We start from the raw sequence: 14628 nt of genomic DNA, 5'->3' as shown, positions 1-14628 counted from the left end.
TTCTATGCATCTGTACACATGGACACCATCACATTATGACAAAAATACCAAGGGATTGGGAGGCGGGTTCAGTCTTTTGTCTCCAAGATTACCTGCAGACATGCATACAGCTTCACATAAATATTCCTGTCTCTGCTCTCCCTTTAGTCCTGGCCCATAAGCCTTGTAAAGTGCCTTACCAATTCTCAGGCAGAGCTCTATGCACTCCAGCCAGTCACTTACATAGAGGGCAACTCCTCCTCCTCTTCTCCCCTGCCTGCCCTTCCTAGAAAGCCCAAATTCTTCCATTCCAACACTCCACTCATAGGAGCCATTTCACCAGGTCTCCATGATGCCAATAAAGATCCTAGCCCTGCAGGCATGTGCGTATTTCTAACTCCTCTTGTTTATCCCCCATGCTATATATGCATAGAGGCATTTAAGCTGGGTCCATGAGGAAGCTGACTTACTGGCTGGAGCAGCTGGAATTCTGCTGTGCAGATTTTCAGGTTCTCTCCTGCTGTCCTGTGATCCCTCTCCAGGTACTGGGCATCTACTACTGGCACTGACATCAAACCGGTAGGAGTAGAATGGATAGAAGTTCCCATCCCCTGGCAACTTTGGAAATGTTGAGTAATGCTGCACGTCCCACAGGCAGTGGTGCAAATCATAAACCAGACTCCCTGTTACCTCCTCTTTCTTCTCATGCATGCGTGTTTTACTGGGGACACTGCTTTGTGTATTCTCACAGCATTTTATCTGAATGTATTACTGCTTGCTTTTTATCCACAATGAAAAACCTCAACTACAACCTGTGAGTGCTCTGCACAATAGGGCTCCTGGCATATCAGCCCTTGAATTCAGCTGTGGCTCTCCTGTTCACCATCTCTCAAAGAACCAGAGGCAGAGAACACCAAGGGATCTAGGAGGGATGACTACACAAACCCTGTGGTCCAACCCAGAGGCCAGCCATGCCCCAAACCCAGGGAAAGGCAGGCCAGGCCACAAACTGCAGGCTGTAGTGGGAAGCCTGCACATGAGGAGTAGCAGGAAGCCCCAGCACTTTCTGGAGCTGCCTCTTCTCAATAGCATCAGGGAGCATCACCATGAGGCACACCCTGCTGTGAGGGCAAGCCCAATGCACATGTATCGTCAAGACCAAATGAAGGACTGGGGAAAGCCCCAAATGAGCACTCAGCTTCTGCTTTGCTGCAGATGTGTCTCCACAAGCTGCCTTTGAAGGAGGGACAGGAAAAAAAAGGCATCAGATGGTGAACAGTTTGACAATTGCACTCATTTCACAGGTGTCAGTCTTCAGCTACAGTTACTGTACCCAGCACCAGCTCATCTTCCTGCCTTCCTCCCTCTATCCCCCATTATATTTAAGTATTCACACCCTGGTATGTACATACGAATAAATCAAGACACTTTTATTATATAGGTCAAGTCCTAACCTGTTTGTTTACATACATTAGCATAAAGGTAAAAGTACTACAGACAGAAACTCAGCATTAATGGTCAGTTTAAATGCATGTCCTAGAGATTTAGAAGGAAAGGGAAAAAAATAATCTAACTGAAAACAAGTCAACAGAAAAGTAACAATGGAGACAGTAAGGCAGTACTTGACTTTTTTACCCCAGAGATTTTTACCTTGTGACTAGCTAGCTGTTTTTGTGAGCAATCGAGTAAACCAGACATCTTCATCTTACGTTACTTTACATTTCATATGTATTCAGGCTGAAAACCACCTACATAATTCAAGATAATGCAGATTGTTTAAAAGCACATTTGAAAACCAGTCTGAAAAAGTTGTACATTGGTTTTCATGTAGAATACATACCTTTTCACAAAGAATACATCCCTTTTCTTCCCAAGTCAGAAAAGAATTGGGTAAAACAAAATCCATCATGTAACTGAGAACAATTAAGCAGGTACATACCGTACTTTCTCAGCAGGTGAAAGAAGCTGTCAAAGGCTGTAAAGCTGTGACCAAGGACATGATAATATTAAAACTGACAAAAGAGACTCTGGACAGCAACCCAATGGCACACTCCCTCCTTTCTCAGATGCCTTCAGAGGTACAAAGCACAGCAGTCGCATTCTAGCACTGCAATTCCTTCCTCCATATTCCTACCAACCTCTGCCTCTTCCTTATCCTTAGAGGATGCTACTAGAGGTGCCAGTCAAGTTTGTAGCGTGGCAATCACAAAGTTTCTTACATTCTCAGTTATACTTTTATTAATTGTCATGCCAATGAGCTAGCTGATCATGGATAATAACTGTAAGAGCTGTCTGACTCGATGAACAAGATAAACAAAAGTAAAGTGAGGTGTACATCAGTGACAGAGACCTCAATCTTTGCAAGTATGAAAGAGTTCTGATGTTGACTTTAGAAAAATCCTGAACTAGGAAGATCAGTGCAGCTCTGTGTAACTCTGCAAAACAGCTATAAATAATGAAAAATCAACAGCAAATGTTGCATCCACATGAATATTATTAAGTAAGAACAACAGAATATTTTCTCCACTCCAACAGTTATTCTGATTATACTTACAGTGGATTTTAAGAGTTTGGTGTTCTATATATTCCCTAGTAAGAGAAAGGTATCAAGGAAACAATGGTAAATCCTCTGCTGCAACTCCAGAACTGTGAAAAAGTCTAAGTGCAGATCTTACTGCTTCTTTCAGCTCAGTATATTACAGTACCAAATTACACTTCACTGAAAGAACTTCACAGGGATTGGTAGCGCTCTTCAGTCTGGTTCAAGAACAGCTGACTTCATTTTAAAATATTAGATGGCTTTCAAAATTTGCACTAAGTTGAATTAAATATTCATGAAAACAAATCACACTGATTAAGGAACAGGTTTTGTTTCTCATTAGAAATTCAACTTCAAATTAGTGGAAGTTCTAGGCATGGGAAAGATGTAGCAGAAAGACTGGAACCATACAAGAGACAACTTTGTATTAGGCAGTATCTCTACAACTGCCGTAACATAAACTGCTTCCTTGGCTTCCTCTCCCACTCACAGTACAATTCCTTCAGACTTAAAGTGCAGTAATGGGTGACATACCACTGGCCTGCAGGACTGCAATATTAACCAAGCCCACTCCTAAGCCACAGCAGCATTATTCAGTGCAAATACTACCAGGACTTTGGTAATATCAGTTTTTGTCCATCCAGTCTCCACCTTGTCCCACCTCATGCAACAGGACGCAAATTTAGGAGAAAATGTTTTGACCCTGCAGCAAAATGGCAACAAAGGGTACTGGGAGAGTGAGCAAGGATCTATAGGGGGGACAGCTCTCCCACTCCACAGCTCCACCAATCCCCTCTGACTAAAACATGCAACATTATCCTGCTATTCAGCACCAAAACAAACCTAATGTCACCAGTAGTATTTGATTAGTATTGACCATAATGATGGTCAATAATGCGCAGGAGGCAAATCTCCACTCCCTGGCTGAGCAGTGCAGTCCGCACCATGAAGTAAAATGTACATAGGAGGTGGAGTGTGAGGATCTGATTTCATATTGGGGTGGGGAGCCTTATAGTCTTTTCAGTAACAGTCATCTAGAAGTAATACGGAAATCAAATTAGTTGATTGCAACAATCTAAACAGCATATTTTATATCCAGGAACTGCTTTAAAGGTAATGAGAGTTTAGAAGGAAAAATCCTATCTTTCATTAAACCCAGCACAGCTGGAGGGCAGGGCCTACCCCTACAGCTTTTACCTATTCCATTTTAGTAATTAATACTGCTTAGCCAGCAAAGCATGAGTTAATTTAGCTTCTGTCTCCCCAAAGCCTGTAAGTCTCTGGTTTAGCCTTCATGAAGGGCACTTAAAATTGTTTCAAATATAAGGTGAACATACATACAACCATCTCTGCATAAGCCTCTTTATGAATGGTAAGGATGCTACTCCAGAAGGTACTATGAAGTGCACAGTTTCCCTCCTGGGCACTGAAAGGATTAGCAGCTGTACCTATGAGGTGAGGGTATAAAAACAACTCAGGAAAACGACATGCAGGCTCATCATCACTCTATGGACAAGCCAGTCACGAGGACACAGCTGTTTCATGGCTGCACAGTATTAAAGCTACAGCAATTCCATAGGCTACAAACACACTGAAGTCCAACACATGCTGTCAGCGTTCACACAGTACAGGCTTTGGGGACAGGAGCAACGGAAGGGACAAAGAAGGAATGTCAAGCAAGGTCCAAGGGCTGCCCAAGATGCATAGAGATGCTACAGGAGATACTACTGAGTCCCAGGGAGGTTATCATACTCCAAATTCTCCATATAACGCTTATAAAACTGTCCTCTAGAACAGCTCAGTACGACTGTTTTAGTCCAGTGTCTGATTTCCTACTTTACAGAAAATAAGCCCTTACCTCCTTGTGTTATGGGAGGCCTCCCTATTTTTTCATTCACATTCAGCATTTGCTTGGAAAAATATTCCTTCATCCTTGATCCCTCCAGCCCACATAATACAGGTGATTGAGGACAGTAGGCCACTGATTTGGTTTTGCATTTTTATTACATTTGGGAGAAAGTCAGCTGCAATAACCTTGTTCTAGCTCATCAGCATTCCTGTTCCTTAGTATATTTTCTGGATAAAGCCCATGCAGACAAATTAGCAGGGCGGCATTTCACATAGCTCTTGGTCTTTATGGTTCATTATGTCACTTAACTCATGTTTGCCATCAATTGCCAGGTTCCTAGATCAGGAGAGGGTAATTCACACATCTGACTAGTGTACCAGTATGGATGACTTCACAACTGAAGCCACAGCATCAGAACAGCCCAAAGATGTAGAACCAAGAGATTTTTAGGAATGATTTTTTTATATATATAATATTTATGTAACTAAAATCAGGAAGGCTGGCAGATTTTCCCATCACTCAGAACTCTGAAATATCCCATTTAAAGTTCCACTCCTGACAAAAAACTACCAAAGAAGCTCCAAGAAAGCTACACAGCAATTTTTTTCCCAAAATTCTACCAATTTTACTTTTGCTGAGTGAAAACCATGTCTATTTCTGTGCATTTCTGCAACTGCACTTTTCATTCATTAAAATGAAAAATTGCTTCTTTTATGCAATCTGCTACGATTCAGATAGCAAAACACTGATGTCTGGCAGGCTTGCTGGTTTCGTTAGGTTAGGTTTTGGTTTGGGTTTTTTTTTCCTCTCTTCCTGTGAGAGGAAAGCTTTTCCCAAAGGATTTAAGCAATTTCATAAAACAAATGTAAAAACAAAGACATTTTTGTTTAAGGACTGAAGGTTTTGTTTTGCTTTAAGGGGGATGGAAAGGGAAGGAAGAGAGAAATGACACTGATCATCTTTCAATTAAACTGGGGGGGTGAAGGAGATATCTCATTCCTAAAATAGAAACTTTGTGATAGCACAAACTCACTACAACAAACAGGCCACCAGGAAAAAAAAATAAAAATAAAAATCTAGCTGAGATTTTTTTCCCCCTAAATAAACAGATGTATTTATTACAGTCACAAGTGAACACCTCAAACCATTACAGCAAAGATCAGAGGAAAAGCACTTGAATCTAGAGATAAAATTACACTGTGCATTCCTATATGCTATGCTTTGTTAGTCAGATTCTCCTTTTCCTCACAGTCTATCACACAGGAAGAAAGAAATACCTGGAATGTATGGATTTAAATACACAAAGATGTGGGAGGTTCACTTCAGCTAGAACTTCTGAAGCTCAACCTAATATGCATCCCTTCATTTACTGAAATAGGACCCAATACTACAATGGCAGTAACACCCTGAACTTGCACAGCAAACATTGCAAGATGGGGACAATAAATAAAGGAAAAACTAACTAAAACATCTGAAATCTTTCAGCAAACATGTGGAGGCCTTGCAGGAAATCTGAATGAGCAGACTTTCACATCTGCAGATGCTCCCCAAGCATTTACACAAACACAGTCCAGAAATCTCACATGTTGCAGAACTGGGATTCTAGTTTCTGATTAGCAGATATTCATTAATGGAATTAACCGATTCATCAGTAAGTCTCTACATATTATATCAAGTTCTATTATGCAGAGAGAAGTCAGATAGCCCCAAGTCATCTTCTGTGAGAAAATAACATCTATCCAAACAGAGCAAAAGACATCCCATGAAGGCCCATTCACACTGCCTAACATTCAGGATTGTCACTGCGATTATCATTCAACATCCAAACTTAACACACTGGAAGAACTCAACAGTTCTATACAGCAATAAACTCCAGTAATATCACAGCTCAGAAAGGAAAAACAGAGACAATAAAAATCTTGCAATTAAATACAACATGCAAGTGAAATCTATCACATTGTAAGTACTTGTACTTCCATGACTAATTTACAGATGTTAGTATTAAATTTGAATTTCTCTAAATGTAGTCTTGAAGTACATGCGTGCATATGGGAAGTGATACAATTAAGAGTTTAAAAAAACTGGTCTAAAACAGTTGGAGGTGGACAAGAAAAATAGCAGTCTGTCAAATAGATCACAGCAACATCACTATTTTAATATAAAAAAGTACTGAAACCATGTGCATCATCATAACTTCAAAAATGTTCTACCCAACCATTACTTTAATGATTCTCCTCCATCCAAGCTTAAGCTTCATATGTGCACATATATACACAAGAAATGGTTTCTAGTGGCCCTCTAACCTCCCAAATGGTAACACAAACAGATTAACTTGTCAAATAGAGAATGACAACATAACAAAGGTCATTACAAATCCAAAGGTCTGGGTTCACTCATGATTTTGGGTAGTTAGTTAAAAGACTTGTCTAATACTATGTAAAGGCCCTGGACAGAAAGGAAAACTGTTTGCAACGGTAACACTCCTTCAGCTCTTATTTGCACAAAAAGCCCATCAGGTGGAAATCTAAAAGTTAAACCACTGAAGGCTGAAGAACAAACTCCTGCCCCATTCTTCTCTCCACAAATGTTCTCTTTTCCTTTACTTTTGAATTATACAAGACACTGTGTAATTACAGATACTTACACCTTTAAAGGCTCCCCCTGCAGTTTAATCCAAGATTCTGCTTTGTTCCTTCCCCACTGCAACCTCTGTTGATTTAAAAATGTACTTTTGTAAACAGTGCAACCCTGAACAGCTAATAGATACCCCACCGTTACTTCACAGTGATGAATAAAATGTGAGCTTCCCAATTTAATTTGAACACAAGTTAACATGCATACTGAGTTCATGTGTAACACAAGTATTTCTCCTTCAATTACCTGTCCACCAGTTCATTCATTCAGTCTCCACTTCATTCTCATTTTCATTACTTTTCTCTTGTATTTTTTCATGTGTGCATTTTCCAGGTTTTACCTCTATCTCCTGTATAACTTGCTCTTTGCTCCAATCCATTTCTCTGCTTCCCAGTCTGACCATGCTTACCAAAAACACACAGTCCCTTGAGCTACTAACAAGAAGGATATTCCTTTCCATTTGCTTGAGTTGCAGACAATGCTGGATGCTGTTATCTTCCCTGTCCAATAAAGTCTTAAAACATTTCCTCCCATTTCTTAATACAGACTTTTCCAAGACCTCAAATTGTAACAGGAAATTATTGAGTGATTTTGTTTAAAAGAACACAGCACAGCATTAGGAGACAAGTGTTCTGCTCCTCGATTTTCTAGAGACTATTTGAATAAAGGTTGAATCTCTCCTTTGTAAGTCTGAAATAACTTTTCCACATTATCCATTAATATTTGGAATTCGAAGGCTGTCAAGTGAAAGACGTTATACAAATGCAAAGCATCGCCCTAGTCTCATCTTTTTCAATGATACACCCAACACTCTCATAAAAGAGCAACAGTAGATGAAAAAATCACAATAAGCGAAAAACCTAATAATACATGCTAAAAGCTACCAAGACAATAAATTCAATTTTCCCTGGGATTGTTAAATTATTCTTTTGATGGCTCAACACAATCTTTTCACGTTTATTTCCTACGGGGAATGATGACACATTAAGCTCCTCACACAGCTCCTCTTTAAAGAAAGACACACACATGGGTTTAAAGCAAACACCTAAAACTTAATAGCTCAGATTTTTAAAAAACTATCCTGGAAAGGAGTTTGCAATTGAAATATTTCTAAGAAAGACACCAGAAAGAATAGACAAAAAGCAGTATCAAGAGACTGACCCTGCTTTCACGAATAAACACACTCAAAATTACTTATTCTTTCAATAATTCTTCTCAACATCTGTCCATGCAGATGACTACATTCTTCTTCCTTTTTGAAGAGTCGTCTCTAAATGTCCAGAAGTTTAACTGAGCATACAAGTGCCAGATACAGGAGCTTATAAATGGACAGACCTTGATACTACAGCGAAGGTCAAATTAAGTCAACATGTTGTAGCCTTCAGACCACATACACCATCATTACCCTTTCTATGCAGCATACACCTCTCCAGTGTAATACCAGACAAGTCTTCAACAGTCAGCACAGGAAGTGCCTAAACTGGCATATCTCATGCCTCCATTTGTTCTGGGCAGTTAGGTTGTATTGGCCTTTGTAAAGCTCAGCACCAGCACCTAGATCAGGTATTACACCTACAAAACAAAGCACACGTCTTCACATTTGGGAGCGTCAACACTGGGTCTTCATAAGTCCTGCACTTCAGCTATTCTGAAAGGCTCTGTCCAAAGCCCTCCCCAGGCAATGCCTCCCTCTTCCTCAAACAAGAGGATGAAGCCAGTCCCACAGAGCACTCATAAGACCAGAGAGCATGAAATCAAGCAGAGGATAGATACAGTCACACGCTCAACAGGAGAACATATTTATTTATTTATGGGTTCAAGTCAGCCATCCTAACCTCCAGCCTGCACATCCATTTATGCATTTTTCTGTCCCACACATATTAATTTGTGGTTATCTTTAATATTTTATGAGTTATACTCAATTCCACTCCATTATACCCTAGAAAGGTAAGAAAAAACAAGCAGCCACTAACACCACAGATGGGGGATTCTAGTTGTTATAAATTCCATTCACTATCAAGTGACTGGACAACATATCCTCCCCAAATTATTTCTGCTCATCACACCTCCTTTACATAACTGTTTTCTATTTCTGTTAATTAGCAGCGAAAACCAAAGCATAAAATCTGTTGTAGCTTCAGTTACCTGAACTACCCATTTCCTTAACCATCAAATACAAACTTCAACACTACACTGGGACGCGAGAGATGTACAGCTGGGAGGGCATCCAAAATCTGACAGTTAGGAAACTCATTTTGAATTCTCTGTGCATAATATTCCAACATTCATTCAATAAGCCATCAGATCATCCTCCAGTACATCAAGATTTTAATCCAAAGTTACAGATGAGACTTCAGTTTATGACCCTTCCTTGTCTCCAAGAATTTGCTCCAGGGAATTTATAAGCAGCTGCTATCTCCCCTGTTTGCCATTACCAAGCTAGAAAAGACAGCAAATGTTAGCACAGTTAGACGGTCTCTCATCTAACTCCAGACTGTTGACGCCCCGTCATGTTTGCAGCCTGGATGTCCCTGTACAAGTTCCACTGGAATTTAATACCTTCTGTACTCCAGTGACCAGAACTACATACAGTATTTGATATGAAGTCTCCCTGATGACTTGCATAATAACTTGCCTGTCTTCACTGAAAAGCTCTCACTGAAGATAACATCTGCTTTCATTTCATGCTCACCATCAAATAGTCATCCCTGTTTCAGTACAGCACTCAGGCCTTTCCTCCAGGCCTGTTTCAAGGGATAACCTGCCAGTGACAGCAGATGTGTTCTTAACAATCACTCATAGATAACTCCGCTTTTAGAGTTTTTAACTTCCTCTCATTCCTATTGCTTCAGTCATCACAGGCATTCAGTTCTTCCTGTGCAACAATCCAACTCTGCTTGGTGCCGACTACGTTTCCTAACTTTGCCTCTTCAGCAATCGTCCTTCGCGTATAGTTATGTCAACCAGCATGGTGAAGTAAAATGACCAGCCCACCACTAATACCAATCCAGAGCATTAATTCCTTTATTCATGCAGACAGTCACAATTTATCCTTCAGAAGACACCTCGCCATTCTTGAGCCAAGCCCCACACTTCCAATTTAGTCATTTTTGGCATTGCGCCTGCTATGGTGTATACACATTGAACTGAAGACTTCTGCTCCTTTTGTCTAGAACATTTAATATTTAACCAGTAATAACACAACTTTAGTCTTCCATGACCTAATTGTGGCAAATCCACGATGCTTTTTATCCTGTTTTCCACTTATCTTTGTATACTTAATTGCTTTTTGCATTCCAAATCTGTTCCAAGTCCTTGAATACTATCTAGACCAGAGTAAAACACATGAAGATTTCAATTTCTTCTCCTTTTAAAAATAAATACAAGTATATTTCTTTTGCTGTATTGTAACTGATGCATTCAACTTGACAGCTAAAAATCAATCCTTTTTTTTTTTAACCTGGTTCCAGTGTCCTGCACCAACTGTTTCAGAGACCCAAAGCAGAGACCCTTTGCTTCCTTAGTCTGAATGCGTTAAATATGGAAGCAGGCATAAAATATTTATTCTGCTCATTTCTGTTTGGCAGCCTATCTTTCACCATGTTCGAATCCTCATCTCTATCTAAAGCTGGTTACAACTGGTACTTTGGAGGCATTAGACATGTTTTTCAACTATAGCCTGGTCCTCACATTATCATAGCCAAGTCCTCTTCTCCTCTTTTCATTTTTTTCCCCATCATCTTGTATTTCTCCATGCTCTAACTTTTGGCAATTCATGTGCTACCCCTGCAGTTTCTGCTCTCTGATGATCAATCTCCAACTTCATTCCTTACAGGTTTTCTGGTAACTTGCAGTATCTTATTCTCATAGCAAGGTCCACAGCCCCACTTGGCAAGCTTCTCCTCCTCCTTAAAATGCAGTTTCCAAGCAGCTATCATACCTTCCACTTAAAACAGTCCAAGCCTTTTCTTTTCTTTTTCTTCCTATTTTTTTTAAACCTCCAACTCCTACGTGTCTTTATCCCTGTGGACTTCACAAACTTGTTCTTCTAACTTCTCAGAACCTGCCCTGCTAAAATAAAACTTCCTTGAAATAAAAGCACCTTGTAGCTGACATATACTTATCCTTCAGTTTAATTTAAAATTATTAAATTGTGGCTAATCAACACATATGCTTGAGGCATTGAGGACCAGACCCATAATCCAGCAGGAGAAAGCAAGACCCAGTGTCAGCCCCAGAGAGACCAGAGACATTCCTTACCCAGAGTTCAGAGATATGCCCTCTAGTTTCAGGCAGGCTGCAAACATGAGCCTTCATTTACTCTGCGTTCCACTACAATTAATGGCCAAAATCTACCCTAGGATACTTCACTGTATTGATTTCCAATCTAACTCTGCCACCACTGGGAAACATAAAAGCACAATTGAGAAACACGTTCCTCTTATAACAGCACAGCATCTCAAAAACGCTCTGTAGCTCTAAGCAAACAGAACACATTTACAAGGCTATGGTCTATAATCTGACTCAGTTTTACCTCACTAAATCAATGTTAGCCCCCTAGATTTTGGAGCATAATATGAACCTTCAGGAGAAAGCCACCTCCTGTTCACTGGAAGACTGCACCCATATTAAGCGCCTCCAGCAACAGTTCTGAGATCTGATGCCTCCAGCATGCGCACCACAAGCCTACAAGGACCAGGGAAGGAGGCCTAATGGCCAAGTGCTACAGCAGGACAAAGAACCACTCTGGCAAAGTGAGAGCAAATGATCTCCGTATGAATCTGAAAACACCATTTCCCTCTTAATTTTAGCTTGTGATATAATTTTCTTAACACGGACAAGCCTTCTATATAACAGAGTGAACTTGCTGGCATAGGCTATCAGTTCCATCAAGGCAGTAAATCACACTAACCACAACATTCCTGGTATACCTGCATCTCCAACACCATGTGCAGGCACCTGCCTGTTACCTCCTGCTTAGAAAGGCTGAAACCCAGAGAGGAGAAACTCAGTACTGCAGCATGAAATGTCAACTGATGTGGTAAGGGACTTTTTACAAAGGCATGTAGGAACAGGACAAAGAGGAATGGCTTTAAACTGAAAGAGGGGAGATTTAGATTAAATATTAGGAAAATATTCTTCACTATGAGGGTGGTGAGGCACTGGTACAGGTTGTGCAGAGAAGCTGTGGCTGTCCCATCCCTAGCAGTGTTTAAGACCAGGTCGGACCGGGCTTTGAGCAACTCGGTCTAGTGGAAGCTGTCCCTGCCCATGGGAGGAGGTTGGAACTGGATGAGCTTTAAGGTCCCTTCCAACCCAAACTGCTCTATGATGATTAACTTACTAATCCACATAAAATGGGGCCCCTGCACACATACAGCTCTGTCAGCTCCATCAGCTCCTCATCATGGCAAGGACTGCCAGCTGCCCCAGAAGGAACTGATGGTGGTCCCTGCACCCACCTCCATCGGCCACCATCGCCAACAGGCACCTCTCCCCAGGGAGCAAATTCACACTGCTGGCATTCTGCTCTCATGACCAGTCTCACTAGCTCAAACCAATCCTCTGCAGCAGCACAGTGTTCAGGCGCCCTCCAAAATGAGGAGCATGGCACTGGACACCTCAAAAAAACAATTTGTTGTTAGTTGAAAACAAGGACGCAACAGGCCACCTTTTACTCCAGAAGTGCTTAAAAGTGTTTTATCTTATTAATTCTAGGTCAGTTGAGCGCACATGGGGTATGGATTACACTGACCCTTTTAGAGCTCTCAACATTTTTAAATAAGTAGGACACTTAACAGTAGACACAAGCCAAGCTGCACACTTACTGTACAACACACACCAAGACCAACTAGTGGGCTTTACAGGCAGAACCAAGGACAAGTGACTTTACGAAGCATGGCTCTTACGGCACTTAATGTTAAGTAAATTATAAATGCCAACTCTGACCCAGTATCATATTAAATCAATACAGGCATTTTATAAAAATATTAAGTTGAACTAAAGTGACCTTTGCAAAAACACCCAAACCAGTGGCAGATTTACAAACAATTCAAGTATTTACAGGCAAGTGATAAAAAGGTTCGCATCAAAGTAAAAGTTGTCTTGCTGCTTATGAAACACAACAGCATTGTCGTTTTAAGCACAAAGGAGATGTTTCATCCTTAAATATCTGAACACAGTAACTGCAGACTTTAAACACAAGCAAGGATCAACATGCAAACGACCATAAAATTCATGTTTAAAAAAGTTAATACTATGATTCACTGGATATGGTAATTTGCCAGTGCCAGGTCTCTGAAAGTTAAACTTCTTCTCTGCCCTATGAGCTGCCATATACATTGACCCTGCAGGACACAAATCATTCCATTGCTTTCCCTTCTTTTCAGCGATGCCTTGTCCGAGTAAGGGAAGAAGGAGGAACGAAAATCCGTATTTAAGTAAATTACCTTTCGAACAAGCCTCCTCCCCTCTCCCAGCTGAAGTTTTCTTTAGGTCAGGGTAGCACTCTGAAGCGGCAGGCCCGGTTTCGGGCGGTGTTGTGACAGATGCGGAGCAGACCCGGGGCAGAGCGAGCGCCCACTCGGGGCAGCAGCCATGTGCTCGGCCCCCACCCCCGAAAAGGCACCCAGGGGAGGAAGTTCACACTCCGCGCCGACCCGGGGACATAACTCGGAGGAGTTCAGACCTATCACTTCCAGCCGCTTTCTCCTGGGCCATCTGTTTTCCCCTGACATTAGCGAGCTATTTCAGAAAAGCCGAACCGCTCCGCACGCCCCGGACCCGCTCGCAGGCAGGCGGCCGGAACCGCCGTCCCCTGAGGCAGGGGACGAAGCCGACTCGGCCGCGCTTCCGCGCGGGGCACCCGCCAGCGCACCGAGCCCGTGGGGGCTGCTCTCTGTCACCGGAGGAGCCGCCCGCCGACCCCAGGCAGCTGGGCAGGGCAGGGCTGGGCACGGGAGGGCGGCTCCTGCCGCAGCGTCCAGCGGGCCGAGCCCCCCGCCCGTCCCCGGGGCAGCGCGGAGCTGCCAGCCCCGCACCCCAGGCCCCTCCGCCGGCGCCAGTGGTGGGGGTCACGCCCGCTCCCATCCCCAGGGCCGCCCCCAGCAAGCAAGGAAACGGCTGCGGGACGATGCCGCGTTCAGCCCCGGGCGGCTCCGCGCCCGGAGCCCCGGCCCGGCCCGGCCCAGCCCAGCGCAGCGCCTCGCCCTCACCGTCCTCGCCAGCGCGGCGCGGGAGCCTCCCGGAGAGGAGCGAAGCGAAGAGAGGAGAGGAGAGCCGGGGCCGAAAAAGCCACCGCCGCCGCGAGGAGGTGGAGGAGGAGGAGGAGAGGGCGGAGGATCGGTGGCGGAGGGGCGGAGCCGGGGGAGCCGAGCCGGGGGAGCCGAGCGGCTGGCAGCCTCCCGCCCGCCCCGCAGCCGGCGCTTCCTCCCGACCCGCCGCCGAGAGGAGCCGGGCTGGGTCGGGCGCGGGGGCCGGGGCGTGGGGCACGCCCAGTGCCGGCTGGGCGGGGAGCCCGGGGCAAACGGGCGGGATCGCCCCTGCCTGCGCTGCGCAAAGGGGACCCGGCAGTGGCGCCTTTGTTTGGCGCTTCTCCCACCCGGAGATTGTTCCTCCGGCCCTGGGA

General features: G+C 43.3%; 1 protein-coding gene across 1 annotated transcript in view; it reads right to left on the bottom strand.

The window, feature by feature from the left end:
• Nucleotides 1-14275, bottom strand: part of FAM110B (family with sequence similarity 110 member B) — a 110086-nt gene extending 95811 nt beyond the window's left edge. The window contains exon 1 of the mRNA XM_057397840.1: nt 14216-14275. The gene's annotated coding sequence lies outside the window, so the exon portion shown is untranslated. The remainder of the gene's footprint in view (nt 1-14215) is intronic.
• Nucleotides 14276-14628: the final 353 nt, after the last annotated feature.

The sequence above is a fragment of the Pezoporus wallicus genome, unplaced genomic scaffold (assembly GCF_028554395.1).
Source record: "Pezoporus wallicus isolate ANWC-B61680 ecotype Strahan unplaced genomic scaffold, APGP_CSIRO_Pwel_v1 contig_227, whole genome shotgun sequence".
Taxonomy (NCBI): Eukaryota; Metazoa; Chordata; class Aves; order Psittaciformes; family Psittacidae; genus Pezoporus; species Pezoporus wallicus.
The sequence above is the reverse complement of the archived record's forward strand: the minus strand, read 5'-3'. Positions and strand labels throughout refer to the sequence as shown.